This window comes from Anopheles funestus, unplaced genomic scaffold (assembly GCF_943734845.2).
Source record: "Anopheles funestus unplaced genomic scaffold, idAnoFuneDA-416_04 scaffold_94_ctg1, whole genome shotgun sequence".
NCBI classification, from domain to species: Eukaryota; Metazoa; Arthropoda; class Insecta; order Diptera; family Culicidae; genus Anopheles; species Anopheles funestus.
In genome coordinates this window covers 98,708-119,559 of record NW_026045315.1, presented here as the reverse complement: position 1 = coordinate 119,559, position 20,852 = coordinate 98,708, and the positions used below count along the sequence as shown (strand labels likewise).

Sequence of the window (20,852 nt, the reverse complement as noted above, 5' to 3'; positions counted from 1 at the left end):
GCCAAGACACATTAGCCAAGACACCTTAGCCAAGACACCTTCGCCAAGACACTTTAGCCAAGACACCTTAGCCAAGACACATTAGCCAAGACACATTAGCAAAGACACCTTAGCCAAGACACATTAGCCAAGACACCTTAGCCAAGACACCTTCGCCAAGACACTTTAGCCAAGACACTTTAGCCAAGACACATTAGCCAAGACACATAAGCCAAAACACATTAGCCAAGACACATTAGCCAAGACACATTAGCCAAGACACATTAGCCAAGACACCTTAGCCAAGACACCTTCGCCAAGACACTTTAGCCAAGACACCTTAGCCAAGACACATTAGCCAAGACACATTAGCCAAGACACCTTAGCCAAGACACCTTCGCCAAGACACTTTAGCCAAGACACCTTAGCCAAGACACATTAGCCAAGACACATTAGCCAAGACACATTAGCCAAGACACATTAGCCAAGACACATTAGCCAAGACACCTTAGAAAAGACACCTTCGCCAAGACACTTTAGCCAAGACACCTTAGCCAAGACACATTAGCCAAGACACATTAGCAAAGACACCTTAGCCAAGACACATTAGCCAAGACACCTTAGCCAAGACACCTTAGCCAAGACACATTAGCCAAGACACATTAGCCAAGACACCTTAGCCAAGACACCTTAGCCAAGACACATTAGCCAAGACACCTTAGCCAAGACACATTAGCCAAGACACATTAGCCAAGACACATTAGCCAAGACACTTTAGCCAAGATACCTTAGCCAAGACACTTTAGCCAAGACAAATAAGCCAAGACACATTAGCCAAGACACATTAGCAAAGACACCTTAACCAAGACACATTAGCCAAGACACCTTAACCAAGACACCTTAGCCAAGACACATTAGCCAAGACACATTACCCAAGACACCTTAGCCAAGACACCTTAGCCAAGACACCTTAGCCAAGACACATTAGCCAAGACACCTTAGCCAAGACACATTAGCCAAGACACATTAGCCAAGACACATTAGCCAAAACACATTAGCCAAGACACATTAGCCAAGACACATTAGCCAAGACACCTTAGCCAAGACACATTAGCCAAGACACCTTAACCAAGACACCTTAGCCAAGACACTTTAGCCAAGACACCTTAGCCAAGACACATTAGCCAAGACACATTAGCCAAGACACATTAGCCAAGATACCTTAGCCAAGACACTTTAGCCAAGACAAATAAGCCAAGACACATTAGCCAAGACACATTAGCCAAGACACCTTAGCCAAGACACCTTAACCAAGACACCTTCGCCAAGACACTTTAGCCAAGACACCTTAGCCAAGACACATTAGCCAAGACACATTAGCCAAGACACCTTAGCCAAGACACCTTCGCCAAGACACTTTAGCCAAGACACCTTAGCCAAGACACATTAGCCAAGACACATTAGCCAAGACACATTAGCCAAGACACATTAGCCAAGACACCTTAGAAAAGACACCTTCGCCAAAACACATTAGCCAAGACACTTTAGCCAAGACACCTTAGCCAAGACACATTAGCCAAGACACATTAGCCAAGACACATTAGCCAAGACACATTAGCCAAAACACATTAGCCAAGACACATTAGCCAAGACACATTAGCCAAGACACCTTAGCCAAGACACATTAGCCAAGACACCTTAACCAAGACACCTTAGCCAAGACACTTTAGCCAAGACACCTTAGCCAAGACACATTAGCCAACACACAAAAGCCAAGACACATTAGCCAAGACACCTTAGCCAAGACACATTAGCCAAGACACATTAGCCAAGATACCTTAGCCAAGACACTTTAGCCAAGACAAATAAGCCAAGACACATTAGCCAAGACACCTTAGCCAAGACACATTAGCCAAGACACCTTAGCCAAGACACCTTCGCCAAGACACTTTAGCCAAGACACCTTAGCCAAGACACATTAGCCAAGACACATTAGCCAAGACACCTTAGCCAAGACACCTTCGCCAAGACACTTTAGCCAAGACACCTTAGCCAAGACACATTAGCCAAGACACATTAGCCAAGACACATTAGCCAAGACACATTAGCCAAGACACCTTAGAAAAGACACCTTCGCCAAAACACATTAGCCAAGACACATTAGCCAAGACACATTAGCCAAGACACCTTAGCCAAGACACATTAGCCAAGACACCTTAACCAAGACACCTTAGCCAAGACACTTTAGCCAAGACACCTTAGCCAAGACACCTTAGCCAAGACACCTTAGCCAAGACACATTAGCCAAGACACATTAGCCAAGACACATTAGCCAAGACACTTTAGCCAAGATACCTTAGCCAAGACACTTTAGCCAAGACAAATAAGCCAAGACACATTAGCCAAGACACATTAGCAAAGACACCTTAACCAAGACACATTAGCCAAGACACCTTAACCAAGACACCTTAGCCAAGACACATTAGCCAAGACACATTACCCAAGACACCTTAGCCAAGACACCTTAGCCAAGACACCTTAGCCAAGACACATTAGCCAAGACACCTTAGCCAAGACACATTAGCCAAGACACATTAGCCAAGACACATTAGCCAAAACACATTAGCCAAGACACATTAGCCAAGACACATTAGCCAAGACACTTTAGCCAAGACACATTACCCAAGACACCTTAGCCAAGACACATTAGCCAAGACACATTAGCCAAGACACCTTAGCCAAGACACATTAGCCAACACACAAAAGCCAAGACACATTAGCCAAGACACCTTAGCCAAGACACATTAGCCAAGACACATTAGCCAAGACACCTTAGCCAAGACACATTAGCCAAGACACTTTAGCCAAGACACTTTAGCCAAGACACATTAGCCAAGACACATAAGCCAAGACACCTTAGCCAAGACACACTAGCCAAAACACATTAGCCAAGACACATTAGCCAAGACACATTAGCCAAGACACCTTAGCCAAGACACATTAGCCAAGACACATAAGCCAGGACACCTTAGCCAAGACACCTTAGCCAAGACACATTAGCCAAGACACATTAGCCAAGACACCTTAGCCAAGACACCATAGCCAAGACACATTAGCCAAGACACCTTAGCCAAGACACATTAGCCAAGACACCTTAGCCAAGACACCTTAGCCAAGACACCTTAGCCAAGACACATTATCCGAGACACCTTAGCCAAGACACATTAGCCGAGACACATTAGCCAAGACACTTAAGCCAAGACACATTAGCCAATACACCTTAGCCAAGACACCTTAGCCAAGACACATTAGCCAAGACACATTAGCAAAGACACCTTAGCCAAGACACATTAGCCAAGACACCTTAGCCAAGACACATTAGCCAAGACACCTTAGCCAAGACACATTAGCCAAGACACCTTAGCCAAGACACATTAGCCAAGACACATTTGCCAAGACACCTTAGCCAAGACACATTAGCCAAGACACATTAGCCAAGACACCTTAGCCAAGACACCTTAGCCAAGACACATTAGCCAAGACACCTTAACCAAGACACCTTAGCCAAGACACATTAGCCAAGACACATTACCCAAGACACCTTAGCCAAGACACATTAGCCAAGACACCTTAGCCAAGACACATTAGCCAAGACACATTAGCCAAGACACAAGACACCTTAGCCAAGACACATTAGCCAAGACACATTAGCCAAGACACATTAGCCAAGACACTTTAGCCAAGATACCTTAGCCAAGACACTTTAGCCAAGACAAATAAGCCAAGACACATTAGCCAAGACACATTAGCCAAGACACATTAGCCAAGACACCTTAGAAAAGACACCTTCGCCAAGACACTTTAGCCAAGACACCTTAGCCAAGACACATTAGCCAAGACACATTAGCAAAGACACCTTAGCCAAGACACATTAGCCAAGACACCTTAGCCAAGACACATTAGCCAAGACACATTAGCCAAGACACCTTAGCCAAGACACATTAGCCAAGACACATTAGCCAAGACACATTACCTAAGACACCTTAGAAAAGACACCTTCGCCAAGACACTTTAGCCAAGACACCTTAGCCAAGACACATTAGCCAAGACACATTAGCCAAGACACCTTAGCCAAGACACATTAGCCAAGACACATTACCCAAGACACCTTAGCCAAGACACATTAGCCAAGACACCTTAGCCAAGACACATTAGCCAAGACACATTAGCCAAGACACAAGACACCTTAGCCAAGACACATTAGCCAAGACACATTAGCCAAGACACATTAGCCAAGACACTTTAGCCAAGATACCTTAGCCAAGACACTTTAGCCAAGACAAATAAGCCAAGACACATTAGCCAAGACACATTAGCCAAGACACATTAGCCAAGACACCTTAGAAAAGACACCTTCGCCAAGACACTTTAGCCAAGACACCTTAGCCAAGACACATTAGCCAAGACACATTAGCAAAGACACCTTAGCCAAGACACCTTAGCCAAGACACATTAGCCAAGACACATTAGCCAAGACACATTAGCCAAGACACCTTAGCCAAGACACATTAGCCAAGACACATTAGCCAAGACACCTTAGCCAAGACACATTAGCCAAGACACGTTAGCCAAGACACGTTAGCCAAGACACATTAGCCAAGACACATTGGTCGAGACACATTAGCCAAGACACATAAGCCAAGACACATTAGCCAAGACACATTAGCCAAGACACGTTAGCCAAGACACATTAGCCGAGACACATTAGCCGAGACACATTAGCCAAGACACATTAGCCGAGACACCTTAGCCAAGACACATTAGCCAAGACACATTAGCCAAGACACGTTAGCCAAGACACGTTAGCCAAGACACATTAGTCGAGACACATTAGCCAAGACACATTAGCCAAGACACTTTAGTAAAGACACATTAGCCAAGACACATTAGCCAAGATTCCTTAGCCAAGACACCTTAGCCAAGACACATTAGCCAAGACACATTAGCCAAGACACATTGGTCGAGACACATTAGCCAAGACACCTTAGCCAAGACACATTAGCCAAGACACATTAGCCAAGACACATTAGCCAAGACACATTAGCCAAGACACCTTAGCCAAGACACATTAGCCAAGACACTTTAGCCAAGACACATTAGCCAAGACACATTAGCCAAGACACATTAGCCAAGACACATTAGCCAAGACACATTAGCCAAGACACATTAGCCGAGACACATTAGCCAAGACACATAAGCCAAGACACATTAGCCAAGACACCTTAGCCAAGACACCTTAGCCAAGACACATTAGCGAAGACACATTAGCCAAGACACATAAGCCGAGACACCTTAGCCAAGACACATTAGCCAAGACACATTAGCCAAGATACATTAGCCAAGACACATTAGCCAAGACACCTTAGGCAAGACACATTATCCAAGACACCTTAGCCAAGACACATTAGCCAAGACACATTAGCCAAGACACATTAGCCAAGACACATTAGCCAAGACACCTTAGCCAAGACACCTTAGCCAAGACACATTAGCCAAGACACCTTAGCCAAGACACTTTAGCCAAGACACATTAGCCAAGACACATTAGCCGAGACACATTAGCCAAGACACATTAGCCAAGACACATTAGCCAAGACACATTAGCCAAGACACATTAGCCAAGACACATTAGCCAAGACACCTTAACCAAGACACATTAGCCAAGACACCTTAGCCAAGACACATTAGCCAAGACACATTAGTCAAGACACATTAGCCAAGACACATTAGCCAAGACACCTTAGCCAAGACACCTTAGTCAAGACACCTTAGCCAAGACATATTAGCCAAGACACCTTAGCCAAGACACATTAGCCAAGACACCTTAGCCAAGACACATTAGCCAAGACATATTAGCCAAGACACCTTAGCCAAGACATATTAGCCAAGACACCTTAGCCAAGACACCTTAGCCAAGACACATTAGCCAAGACACATTAGCCAAGACACATAAGAAAAAACACATTAGCCAAGACACCTTAGCCAAGACACCGTAGCCAAGACACATTAGCCAAGACACATTAGCCAAGACACATTAGCCAAGACACCTTAGCCAAGACACCTTAGCCAAGACACCTTAGCCAAGACACCTTAACCAAGACACCTTAGCCAAGACACATTAGCCAAGACGCATTAGCCAAGACACATTAGCCAAGACACATTAGCCAAGACACCTTAGCCAAGACACCTTAGCCAAGACACATTAGCCAAGACACATTAGCCAACACACCTTAGCCAAGACACCTTAGCCAAGACATATTAGCCAAGACACCTTAGCCAAGACACCTTAGCCAAGACACATTAGCCAAGACACCTTAGCCAAGACACTGTATCCAGGACACCTTAGCCGAGACACCTTAGCCAAGACACATTAGCCGAGACACATTAGCCAAGACACATTAGCCTAGACACATTAGTCAAGACACATTAGCCAAGACACATTAGCCAAGACACCTTAGCCAAGACACATTAGCCAAGTCACATTAGCCAAGACACATTAGCCAAGCCACCTTAGCCAAGACTCATTAGCCAAGACACATAAGCCAAAACACATTAGCCAAGACACATTAGCCAAGACACATTAGCCAAGACACATTAGCCAAGACACCTTAGCCAAGACACCTTCGCCAAGACACTTTAGCCAAGACACCTTAGCCAAGACACATTAGCCAAGACACATTAGCAAAGACACCTTAGCCAAGACACATTAGCCTAGACACCTTAGCCAAGACACCTTAGCCTAGACACATTAGCCAAGACACATTAGCCAAGACTCATTAGCCAAGACACATAAGCCAAAACACATTAGACAAGACACGTAAGCCAAGACACATTAGCCAAGACACATTAGCCAAGACACCTTAGCCAAGACACCTTCGCCAAGACACTTTAGCCAAGACACCTTAGCCAAGACACATTAGCCAAGACACATTAGCAAAGACACCTTAGCCAAGACACATTAGCCAAGACACCTTAGCCAAGACACCTTCGCCAAGACACTTTAGCCAAGACACTTTAGCCAAGACACATTAGCCAAGACACATAAGCCAAAACACATTAGCCAAGACACATTAGCCAAGACACATTAGCCAAGACACATTAGCCAAGACACCTTAGCCAAGACACCTTCGCCAAGACACTTTAGCCAAGACACCTTAGCCAAGACACATTAGCCAAGACACATTAGCCAAGACACCTTAGCCAAGACACCTTAGCCAAGACACTTTAGCCAAGACACCTTAGCCAAGACACATTAGCCAAGACACATTAGCCAAGACACATTAGCCAAGACACATTAGCCAAGACACCTTAGAAAAGACACCTTCGCCAAGACACTTTAGCCAAGACACCTTAGCCAAGACACATTAGCCGAGACACATTAGCCAAGACACATTAGCCAAGACACTTTAGTAAAGACACATTAGCCAAGACACATTAGCCAAGACACCTTAGCCAAGACACATTAGCCAAGACACATTAGCCAAGACACATTAGCCAAGACACTTTAGCCAAGATACCTTAGCCAAGACACTTTAGCCAAGACAAATAAGCCAAGACACATTAGCCAAGACACATTAGCAAAGACACCTTAGCCAAGACACATTAGCCAAGACACATTAGCCAAGACACATTAGCAAAGACACCTTAGCCAAGACACATTAGCCAAGACACCTTAGCCAAGACACCTTAGCCAAGACACATTAGCCAAGACACATTAGCCAAGACACCTTAGCCAAGACACCTTAGCCAAGACACATTAGCCAAGACACCTTAGCCAAGACACATTAGCCAAGACACATTAGCCAAGACACATTAGCCAAGACACTTTAGCCAAGATACCTTAGCCAAGACACTTTAGCCAAGACAAATAAGCCAAGACACATTAGCCAAGACACATTAGCAAAGACACCTTAGCCAAGACACATTAGCCAAGACACCTTAACCAAGACACATTAGCCAAGACACATTAGCCAAGACACATTACCCAAGACACCTTAGCCAAGACACCTTAGCCAAGACACCTTAGCCAAGACACATTAGCCAAGACACCTTAGCCAAGACACCTTAGCCAAGACACATTAGCCAAGACACATTAGCCAAGACACCTTAGCCAAGACACTTTAGCCAAGACACATTAGCCAAGACACCTTAGCCAAGACACATTAGCCAAGACACATTAGCCAAGACACATTAGCCAAGACACTTTAGCCAAGATACCTTAGCCAAGACACTTTAGCCAAGACAAATAAGCCAAGACACATTAGCCAAGACACATTAGCAAAGACACCTTAGCCAAGACACATTAGCCAAGACACATTAGCCAAGACACATTAGCAAAGACACCTTAGCCAAGACACATTAGCCAAGACACCTTAGCCAAGACACCTTAGCCAAGACACATTAGCCAAGACACATTAGCCAAGACACCTTAGCCAAGACACCTTAGCCAAGACACATTAGCCAAGACACCTTAGCCAAGACACATTAGCCAAGACACATTAGCCAAGACACATTAGCCAAGACACTTTAGCCAAGATACCTTAGCCAAGACACTTTAGCCAAGACAAATAAGCCAAGACACATTAGCCAAGACACATTAGCAAAGACACCTTAGCCAAGACACATTAGCCAAGACACCTTAACCAAGACACCTTAGCCAAGACACATTAGCCAAGACACATTACCCAAGACACCTTAGCCAAGACACCTTAGCCAAGACACCTTAGCCAAGACACATTAGCCAAGACACCTTAGCCAAGACACATTAGCCAAGACACATTAGCCAAGACACATTAGCCAAGACACATTAGCCAAGACACATTAGCCAAGACACATTAGCCAAGACACCTTAGCCAAGACACATTAGCCAAGACACCTTAACCAAGACACCTTAGCCAAGACACATTAGCCAAGACACATTACCCAAGACACCTTAGCCAAGACACATTAGCCAAGACACATTAGCCAAGACACCTTAGCCAAGACACATTAGCCAACACACAAAAGCCAAGACACATTAGCCAAGACACCTTAGCCAAGACACATTAGCCAAGACACATTAGCCAAGACACCTTAGCCAAGACACATTAGCCAAGACACTTTAGCCAAGACACTTTAGCCAAGACACATTAGCCAAGACACATAAGCCAAGACACCTTAGCCAAGACACACTAGCCAAAACACATTAGCCAAGACACATTAGCCAAGACACATTAGCCAAGACACATAAGCCAGGACACCTTCGCCAAGACACTTTAGCCAAGACACCTTAGCCAAGACACATTAGCCAAGACACATTAGCCAAGACACCTTAGCCAAGACACCTTAGCCAAGACACTTTAGCCAAGACACCTTAGCCAAGACACATTAGCCAAGACACATTAGCCAAGACACATTAGCCAAGACACATTAGCCAAGACACCTTAGAAAAGACACCTTCGCCAAGACACTTTAGCCAAGACACCTTAGCCAAGACACATTAGCCGAGACACATTAGCCAAGACACCTTAGCCAAGACACATTAGCCAAGACACATTAGCCAAGACACCTTAGCCAAGACACATTAGCCAAGACACTTTAGCCAAGACACTTTAGCCAAGACACATTAGCCAAGACACATAAGCCAAGACACCTTAGCCAAGACACACTAGCCAAAACACATTAGCCAAGACACATTAGCCAAGACACATTAGCCAAGACACATAAGCCAGGACACCTTAGCCAAGACACATTAGCCAAGACACATTAGCCAAGACACCTTAGCCAAGACACCTTCGCCAAGACACTTTAGCCAAGACACCTTAGCCAAGACACATTAGCCAAGACACATTAGCCAAGACACCTTAGCCAAGACACCTTAGCCAAGACACTTTAGCCAAGACACCTTAGCCAAGACACATTAGCCAAGACACATTAGCCAAGACACATTAGCCAAGACACATTAGCCAAGACACCTTAGAAAAGACACCTTCGCCAAGACACTTTAGCCAAGACACCTTAGCCAAGACACATTAGCCGAGACACATTAGCCAAGACACATTAGCCAAGACACTTTAGTAAAGACACATTAGCCAAGACACATTAGCCAAGACACCTTAGCCAAGACACATTAGCCAAGACACATTAGCCAAGACACATTAGCCAAGACACTTTAGCCAAGATACCTTAGCCAAGACACTTTAGCCAAGACAAATAAGCCAAGACACATTAGCCAAGACACATTAGCAAAGACACCTTAGCCAAGACACATTAGCCAAGACACATTAGCCAAGACACATTAGCAAAGACACCTTAGCCAAGACACATTAGCCAAGACACCTTAGCCAAGACACCTTAGCCAAGACACATTAGCCAAGACACATTAGCCAAGACACCTTAGCCAAGACACATTAGCCAAGACACATTAGCCAAGACACATTAGCCAAGACACTTTAGCCAAGATACCTTAGCCAAGACACTTTAGCCAAGACAAATAAGCCAAGACACATTAGCCAAGACACTTTAGTAAAGACACATTAGCCAAGACACATTAGCCAAGACACCTTAGCCAAGACACATTAGCCAAGACACATTAGCCAAGACACATTAGCCAAGACACTTTAGCCAAGATACCTTAGCCAAGACACTTTAGCCAAGACAAATAAGCCAAGACACATTAGCCAAGACACATTAGCAAAGACACCTTAGCCAAGACACATTAGCCGAGACACATTAGCCAAGACACATTAGCCAAGACACTTTAGTAAAGACACATTAGCCAAGACACATTAGCCAAGACACCTTAGCCAAGACACATTAGCCAAGACACATTAGCCAAGACACATTAGCCAAGACACTTTAGCCAAGATACCTTAGCCAAGACACTTTAGCCAAGACAAATAAGCCAAGACACATTAGCCAAGACACATTAGCAAAGACACCTTAGCCAAGACACATTAGCCAAGACACATTAGCCAAGACACATTAGCAAAGACACCTTAGCCAAGACACATTAGCCAAGACACCTTAGCCAAGACACCTTAGCCAAGACACATTAGCCAAGACACATTAGCCAAGACACATTAGCCAAGACACTTTAGCCAAGATACCTTAGCCAAGACACTTTAGCCAAGACAAATAAGCCAAGACACATTAGCCAAGACACATTAGCAAAGACACCTTAGCCAAGACACATTAGCCAAGACACCTTAACCAAGACACATTAGCCAAGACACATTAGCCAAGACACATTACCCAAGACACCTTAGCCAAGACACCTTAGCCAAGACACCTTAGCCAAGACACATTAGCCAAGACACCTTAGCCAAGACACCTTAGCCAAGACACATTAGCCAAGACACATTAGCCAAGACACCTTAGCCAAGACACTTTAGCCAAGACACATTAGCCAAGACACCTTAGCCAAGACACATTAGCCAAGACACATTAGCCAAGACACATTAGCCAAGACACTTTAGCCAAGATACCTTAGCCAAGACACTTTAGCCAAGACAAATAAGCCAAGACACATTAGCCAAGACACATTAGCAAAGACACCTTAGCCAAGACACATTAGCCAAGACACATTAGCCAAGACACATTAGCAAAGACACCTTAGCCAAGACACATTAGCCAAGACACCTTAGCCAAGACACCTTAGCCAAGACACATTAGCCAAGACACATTAGCCAAGACACCTTAGCCAAGACACCTTAGCCAAGACACATTAGCCAAGACACCTTAGCCAAGACACATTAGCCAAGACACATTAGCCAAGACACATTAGCCAAGACACTTTAGCCAAGATACCTTAGCCAAGACACTTTAGCCAAGACAAATAAGCCAAGACACATTAGCCAAGACACATTAGCAAAGACACCTTAGCCAAGACACATTAGCCAAGACACCTTAACCAAGACACCTTAGCCAAGACACATTAGCCAAGACACATTACCCAAGACACCTTAGCCAAGACACCTTAGCCAAGACACCTTAGCCAAGACACATTAGCCAAGACACCTTAGCCAAGACACATTAGCCAAGACACATTAGCCAAGACACATTAGCCAAGACACATTAGCCAAGACACATTAGCCAAGACACATTAGCCAAGACACCTTAGCCAAGACACATTAGCCAAGACACCTTAACCAAGACACCTTAGCCAAGACACATTAGCCAAGACACATTACCCAAGACACCTTAGCCAAGACACATTAGCCAAGACACATTAGCCAAGACACCTTAGCCAAGACACATTAGCCAACACACAAAAGCCAAGACACATTAGCCAAGACACCTTAGCCAAGACACATTAGCCAAGACACATTAGCCAAGACACCTTAGCCAAGACACATTAGCCAAGACACTTTAGCCAAGACACTTTAGCCAAGACACATTAGCCAAGACACATAAGCCAAGACACCTTAGCCAAGACACACTAGCCAAAACACATTAGCCAAGACACATTAGCCAAGACACATTAGCCAAGACACATAAGCCAGGACACCTTAGCCAAGACACCTTAGCCAAGACACATTAGCCAAGACACATTAGCCAAGACACCTTAGCCAAGACACCATAGCCAAGACACATTAGCCAAGACACCTTAGCCAAGACACATTAGCCAAGACACCTTAGCCAGGACACCTTAGCCAAGACACCTTAGCCAAGACACATTATCCGAGACACCTTAGCCAAGACACGTTAGCCGAGACACATTAGCCAAGACACTTAAGCCAAGACACATTAGCCAATACACCTTAGCCAAGACACCTTAGCCAAGACACATTAGCCAAGACACATTAGCAAAGACACCTTAGCCAAGACACATTAGCCAAGACACCTTAGCCAAGACACATTAGCCAAGACACCTTAGCCAAGACACATTAGCCAAGACACCTTAGCCAAGACACATTAGCCAAGACACATTTGCCAAGACACCTTAGCCAAGACACATTAGCCAAGACACATTAGCCAAGACACATTAGCCAAGACACCTTAGCCAAGACACATTAGCCAAGACACCTTAACCAAGACACCTTAGCCAAGACACATTAGCCAAGACACATTACCCAAGACACCTTAGCCAAGACACATTAGCCAAGACACCTTAGCCAAGACACATTAGCCAAGACACATTAGCCAAGACACAAGACACCTTAGCCAAGACACATTAGCCAAGACACATTAGCCAAGACACATTAGCCAAGACACTTTAGCCAAGATACCTTAGCCAAGACACTTTAGCCAAGACAAATAAGCCAAGACACATTAGCCAAGACACATTAGCCAAGACACATTAGCCAAGACACCTTAGAAAAGACACCTTCGCCAAGACACTTTAGCCAAGACACCTTAGCCAAGACACATTAGCCAAGACACATTAGCAAAGACACCTTAGCCAAGACACATTAGCCAAGACACCTTAGCCAAGACACCTTAGCCAAGACACATTAGCCAAGACACATTAGCCAAGACACATTAGCCAAGACACCTTAGCCAAGACACATTAGCCAAGACACATTAGCCAAGACACCTTAGCCAAGACACATTAGCCAAGACACTTTAGCCAAGACACTTTATCCAAGACACATTAGCCAAGACACATAAGCCAAGACACCTTAGCCAAGACACACTAGCCAAAACACATTAGCCAAGACACATTAGCCAAGACACATTAGCCAAGACACCTTAGCCAAGACACATTAGCCAGGACACCTTAGCCGAGAAACCTTAGCCAAGACACATTAGCCAAGACACATTAGCCAAGACACATTAGCCAAGACACCATAGCCAAGACACATTAGCCAAGACACATTAGCCAAGACACATTAGCCAAGACACGTTAGCCAAGACACGTTAGCCAAGACACATTAGCCGAGACACATTAGCCGAGACACCTTAGCCAAGACACATTAGCCAACACACATTAGCCAAGACACCTTAGCCAAGACACATTAGCCAACACACATAAGCCAAGACACATTAGCCAAGACACCTTAGCCAAGACACATTAGCCAAGACACATTAGCCAAGACACCTTAGCCAAGACACATTAGCCAAGACACTTTAGCCAAGACACATTAGCCAAGACACATTAGCAAAGACACCTTAGCCAAGACACATTAGCCAAGACACCTTAGCCAAGACACCTTCGCCAAGACACTTTAGCCAAGACACTTTAGCCAAGACACATTAGCCAAGACACATAAGCCGAAACACATTAGCCAAGACACATTAGCCAAGACACATTAGCCAAGACACATTAGCCAAGACACCTTAGCCAAGACACCTTCGCCAAGACACCTTCGCCAAGACACTTTAGCCAAGACACCTTAGCCAAGACACATTAGCCAAGACACATTAGCCAAGACACATTAGCCAAGACACATTAGCCAAGACACCTTAGAAAAGACACCTTCGCCAAGACACTTTAGCCAAGACACATTAGCCAAGACACATTAGCAAAGACACCTTAGCCAAGACAAATTAGCCAAGACACCTTAGCAAAGACACCTTAGCCAAGACACATTAGCCAAGACACATTAGCCAAGACACCTTCGCCAAGACACTTTAGCCAACACACATAAGCCAAGACACATTAGCCAAGACACCTTAGCCAAGACACATTAGCCAAGACACATTAGCCAAGACACCTTAGCCAAGACACATTAGCCAAGACACTTTAGCCAAGACACATTAGCCAAGACACATTAGCAAAGACACCTTAGCCAAGACACATTAGCCAAGACAACTTAGCCAAGACACCTTCGCCAAGACACTTTAGCCAAGACACTTTAGCCAAGACACATTAGCCAAGACACATAAGCCGAAACACATTAGCCAAGACACATTAGCCAAGACACATTAGCCAAGACACATTAGCCAAGACACCTTAGCCAAGACACCTTCGCCAAGACACCTTCGCCAAGACACTTTAGCCAAGACACCTTAGCCAAGACACACTAGCCAAGACACATTAGCCAAGACACATTAGCCAAGACACATTAGCCAAGACACCTTAGAAAAGACACCTTCGCCAAGACACTTTAGCCAAGACACATTAGCCAAGACACATTAGCAAAGACACCTTAGCCAAGACACATTAGCCAAGCCACCTTAGCAAAGACACCTTAGCCAAGACACATTAGCCAAGACACATTAGCCAAGACACCTTAGCCAAGACACCTTAGCCAAGACACCTTAGCCAAGACACATTAGCCAAGACACATTAGCCAAGACACTTTAGCCAAGATACCTTAGCCAAGACACTTTAGCCAAGACAAATAAGCCAAGACACATTAGCCAAGACACATTAGCAAAGACACCTTAGCCAAGACACATTAGCCAAGACACCTTAACCAAGACACATTAGCCAAGACATATTAGCCAAGACACCTTAGCCAAGACATATTAGCCAAGACACCTTAGCCAAGACACCTTAGCCAAGACACATTAGCCAAGACACATTAGCCAAGACACATAAGAAAAAACACATTAGCCAAGACACCTTAGCCAAGACACCGTAGCCAAGACACATTAGCCAAGACACATTAGCCAAGACACATTAGCCAAGACACCTTAGCCAAGACACCTTAGCCAAGACACCTTAGCCAAGACACCTTAACCAAGACACCTTAGCCAAGACACATTAGCCAAGACGCATTAGCCAAGACACATTAGCCAAGACACATTAGCCAAGACACCTTAGCCAAGACACCTTAGCCAAGACACATTAGCCAAGACACATTAGCCAACACACCTTAGCCAAGACACCTTAGCCAAGACATATTAGCCAAGACACCTTAGCCAAGACACCTTAGCCAAGACACATTAGCCAAGACACCTTAGCCAAGACACTGTATCCAGGACACCTTAGCCGAGACACCTTAGCCAAGACACATTAGCCGAGACACATTAGCCAAGACACATTAGCCTAGACACATTAGTCAAGACACATTAGCCAAGACACATTAGCCAAGACACCTTAGCCAAGACACATTAGCCAAGTCACATTAGCCAAGACACATTAGCCAAGCCACCTTAGCCAAGACTCATTAGCCAAGACACATAAGCCAAAACACATTAGCCAAGACACATTAGCCAAGACACATTAGCCAAGACACATTAGCCAAGACACCTTAGCCAAGACACATTAGCCAAGACACATTAGCCAAGACACCTTCGCCAAGACACTTTAGCCAAGACACATTAGCCAAGACACATTAGCCAAGACACATTAGCCAAGACACATTAGCCAAGACACATTAGCCGAGACACATTGGCCAAGACACATAAGCCAAGACACATTAGCCAAGACACCTTAGCCAAGACACCTTAGCCAAGACACATTAGCGAAGACACATTAGCCAAGACACATTAGCCAAGACACTTTAGCCAAGACACATTAGCCAAGACACCTTAGCCAAGACACATTAGCCAAGACACATTAGCCAAGACACATTAGCCAAGACACATTAGCCGAGACACATTGGCCAAGACACATAAGCCAAGACACATTAGCCAAGACACCTTAGCCAAGACACATTTGCCGAGACACCTTAGCCAAGACACATTAGCCAAGACATATTAGCCAAGACACCTTAGCCAAGACACATTAGCCAAGACACATTAGCCAAGACACATTAGCCAAGACACCTTAGCCAAGACACATTAGCCAAGACACCTTAGCCAAGACACATTAGCCAAGACACCTTAACCAAGACACCTTAGCCAAGACACATTAGCCAAGACACATTAGCCAAGACACCGTAGCCAAGACACATTAGCCAAGACACCTTAGCCAAGATACCTTAGCCAAGACACCTTAGCCAAGGCACATTAGCCAAGACACATTGGTCGAGACACATTAGCCAAGACACATTAGCCAAGACACATTAGCCAAGACACATTAGCCAAGACACATTAGCCAAGACACCTTAGCCAAGACACCTTAGCCAAGACATATTAGCCAAGACACCTTAGCCAAGACACCTTAGCCAAGACACCTTAGCCAAGACACCTTAGCCAAGACACATTAGCCAAGACACATAAGCCAAGACACTTTAGCCAAGACACATTAGCCAAGATACATTAGCCAAGACACATTAGCCAAGACACATTAGCCAAGACACATTAGCCAAGACACTTTAGCCAAGACACATTAGCCAAGACACCTTAGCCAAGACACCTTAGCCAAGACACATTAGCCAAGACACATTAGCCAAGACACCTTAGCCAAGACACATTTGCCGAGACACCTTAGCCAAGACACATTAGCCAAGACATATTAGCCAAGACACCTTAGGCAAGACATATTAGCCAAGACACCTTAGCCAAGACACATTAGCCAAGACACATTAGCCAAGACACATTAGCCAAGACACCTTAGCCAAGACACATTAGCCAAGACACCTTAGCCAAGACACATTAGCCAAGACACCTTAACCACGACACCTTAGCCAAGACACATTAGCCAAGACACATTAGCCAAGACACCGTAGCCAAGACACATTAGCCAAGACACATTAGCCAAGACACATTAGCCAAGACACATTAGCCAAGACACATTAGCCAAGACACATTAGCCAAGACACATTAGCCAAGACACATTAGCCAAGACACATTAGCCAAGACACATTAGCCAAGACACATTAGCCAAGACACATTAGCCAAGACACATTAGCCAAGACACATTAGCCAAGACACATTAGCCAAGACACTTTAGCCAAGACACATTAGCCAAGACACATTAGCCAAGACACATTAGCCAAGACACATTAGCCAAGACACATTAGCCAAGACACATTAGCCGAGACACATTGGCCAAGACACATAAGCCAAGACACATTAGCCAAGACACCTTAGCCAAGACACATTTGCCGAGACACCTTAGCCAAGACACATTAGCCAAGACATATTAGCCAAGTCACCTTAGCCAAGACACATTAGCCAAGACACATTAGCCAAGACACATTAGCCAAGACACTGTAGCCAAGACACATTGGTCGAGACACCTTAGCCAAGACACATTAGCCAAGACACCTTAGCCAAGACACATTAGCCAAGACACCTTAACCAAGACACCTTAGCCAAGACACATTAGCCAAGACACATTAGCCAAGACACCGTAGCCAAGACACATTAGCCAAGACACCTTAGCCAAGATACCTTAGCCAAGACACCTTAGCCAAGGCACATTAGCCAAGACACATTGGTCGAGACACATTAGCCAAGACACCTTAGCCAAGACACATTAGCCAAGACACATTAGCCAAGACACTGTAGCCAAGACACATTGGTCGAGACACATTAGCCAAGACACCTTAGCCAAGACACATTAGCCAAGACACATTAGCCAAGACACATTAGCCAAGACACATTAGCCAAGACACATTAGCCAAGACACATTAGCCAAGACACCTTAGCCAAGACACCTTAGCCAAGACATATTAGCCAAGACACCTTAGCCAAGACACCTTAGCCAAGACACCTTAGCCAAGACACCTTAGCCAAGACACATTAGCCAAGACACATAAGCCAAGACACTTTAGCCAAGACACATTAGCCAAGATACATTAGCCAAGACACATTAGCCAAGACACATTAGCCAAGACACATTAGCCAAGACACTTTAGCCAAGACACATTAGCCAAGACACCTTAGCCAAGACACCTTAGCCAAGACACATTAGCCAAGACACATTAGCCAAGACACCTTAGCCAAGACACATTTGCCGAGACACCTTAGCCAAGACACATTAGCCAAGACATATTAGCCAAGACACCTTAGGCAAGACATATTAGCCAAGACACCTTAGCCAAGACACATTAGCCAAGACACATTAGCCAAGACACATTAGCCAAGACACCTTAGCCAAGACACATTAGCCAAGACACCTTAGCCAAGACACATTAGCCAAGACACCTTAACCACGACACCTTAGCCAAGACACATTAGCCAAGACACATTAGCCAAGACACCGTAGCCAAGACACATTAGCCAAGACACAGTAGCCAAGATACCTTAGCCAAGACACCTTAGCCAAGACACATTAGCCAAGACACATTAGCCAAGACACATTGGTCGAGACACATTAGCCAAGACACCTTAGCCAAGACACATTAGCCAAGACACATTAGCCAAGACACATTAGCCAAGACACATTAGCCAAGACACATTAGCCAAGACACATTAGCCAAGACACATTAGCCAAGACACTTTAGCCAAGACACATTAGCCAAGACACATTAGCCAAGACACATTAGCCAAGACACATTAGCCAAGACACATTAGCCGAGACACATTGGCCAAGACACATAAGCCAAGACACATTAGCCAAGACACCTTAGCCAAGACACCTTAGCCAAGACACATTAGCGAAGACACATTAGCCAAGACACATAAGCCGAGACACCTTAGCCAAGACACATTAGCCAAGACACATTAGCCAAGATACATTAGCCAAGACACATTAGCCAAGACACCTTAGGCAAGACACATTATCCAAGACACCTTAGCCAAGACACATTAGCCAAGACACATTAGCCAAGACACATTAGCCAAGACACATTAGCCAAGACACCTTAGCCAAGACACCTTAGCCAAGACACATTAGCCAAGACACATTAGCCAAGACACATTAGCCAAGACACATTAGCCAAGACACATTAGCCAAGACACATTAGCCAAGACACATTAGCCAAGACACTTTAGCCAAGACACATTAGCCAAGACACATTAGCCAAGACACATTAGCCAAGACACATTAGCCAAGACACATTAGCCAAGACACATTAGCCAAGACACATTAGCGAAGACACATTAGCCAAGACACATTGGCCAAGACACCTTAGCCAAGACACCTTAGCCAAGACACATTAGCCAAGACACCTTAGCCAAGACACATTAGCCGAGACACATTAGCCAAGACACATTAGCCAAGACACATTAGCCAAGACACATTAGCCAAGACACTTTAGCCAAGACACCTTAGCCAAGACACATTAGCCAAGACACATTAGCCAAGACACATTAGCCAAGACACCTTAGCCAAGACACCTTAGCCAAGACATATTAGCCAAGACACCTTAGCCAAGACACATTAGCCAAGACACCTTAGCCAAGACACATTAGCCAAGACATATTAGCCAAGACACCTTAGCCAAGACATATTAGCCAAGACACCTTAGCCAAGACACCTTAGCCAAGACACATTAGCCAAGACACATTAGCCAAGACACATTAGCCAAGACACATTAGCCAAGACACATTAGCCTAGACACATTAGTCAAGACACATTAGCCAAGACACATTAGCCAACACACATTAGCCAAGACACATTAGCCAAGACACCTTAGCCAAGACACATTAGCCAAGACACATTAGCCAAGACACCTTAGCCAAGACACATTAGCCAAGACACTTTAGCCAAGAAACTTTAGCCAAGACACATTAGCCAAGACACATAAGCCAAGACACCTTAGCCAAGACACACTAGCCAAAACACATTAGCCAAGACACATTAGCCAAGACACATTAGCCAAGACACCTTAGCCAAGACACATTAGCCAAGACACATTAGCCAGGACACCTTAGCCAAGACACCTTAGCCAAGACACATTAGCCAAGACACATTAGCCAAGACACCTTAACCAAGACACCTTAGCCAAGACACACTAGCCAAGACACATTAGCCAAGACACATTAGTCAAGACACATTAGCCAAGACACATTAGCCAAGACACCTTAGCCAAGACACCTTAGTCAAGACACCTTAGCCAAGACATATTAGCCAAAACACCTTAGCCAAGACACATTAGCCAAGACACCTT

The 20,852-nt window shown here is 44.8% G+C and overlaps 1 long non-coding RNA gene across 1 annotated transcript; it reads right to left on the bottom strand.

The window, feature by feature from the left end:
- Window positions 1-2,116: 2,116 nt before the first annotated feature.
- LOC125774346 (uncharacterized) lies at window positions 2,117-20,753 on the bottom strand. The gene is made up of 6 exons (XR_007420821.1): window positions 19,702-20,753; window positions 19,058-19,505; window positions 7,375-8,928; window positions 6,143-6,268; window positions 4,771-5,512; window positions 2,117-2,712 (listed from the first exon to the last, which is right to left on the bottom strand). It is a non-coding gene; the product is annotated as an uncharacterized LOC125774346 (long non-coding RNA).
- Window positions 20,754-20,852: the final 99 nt, after the last annotated feature.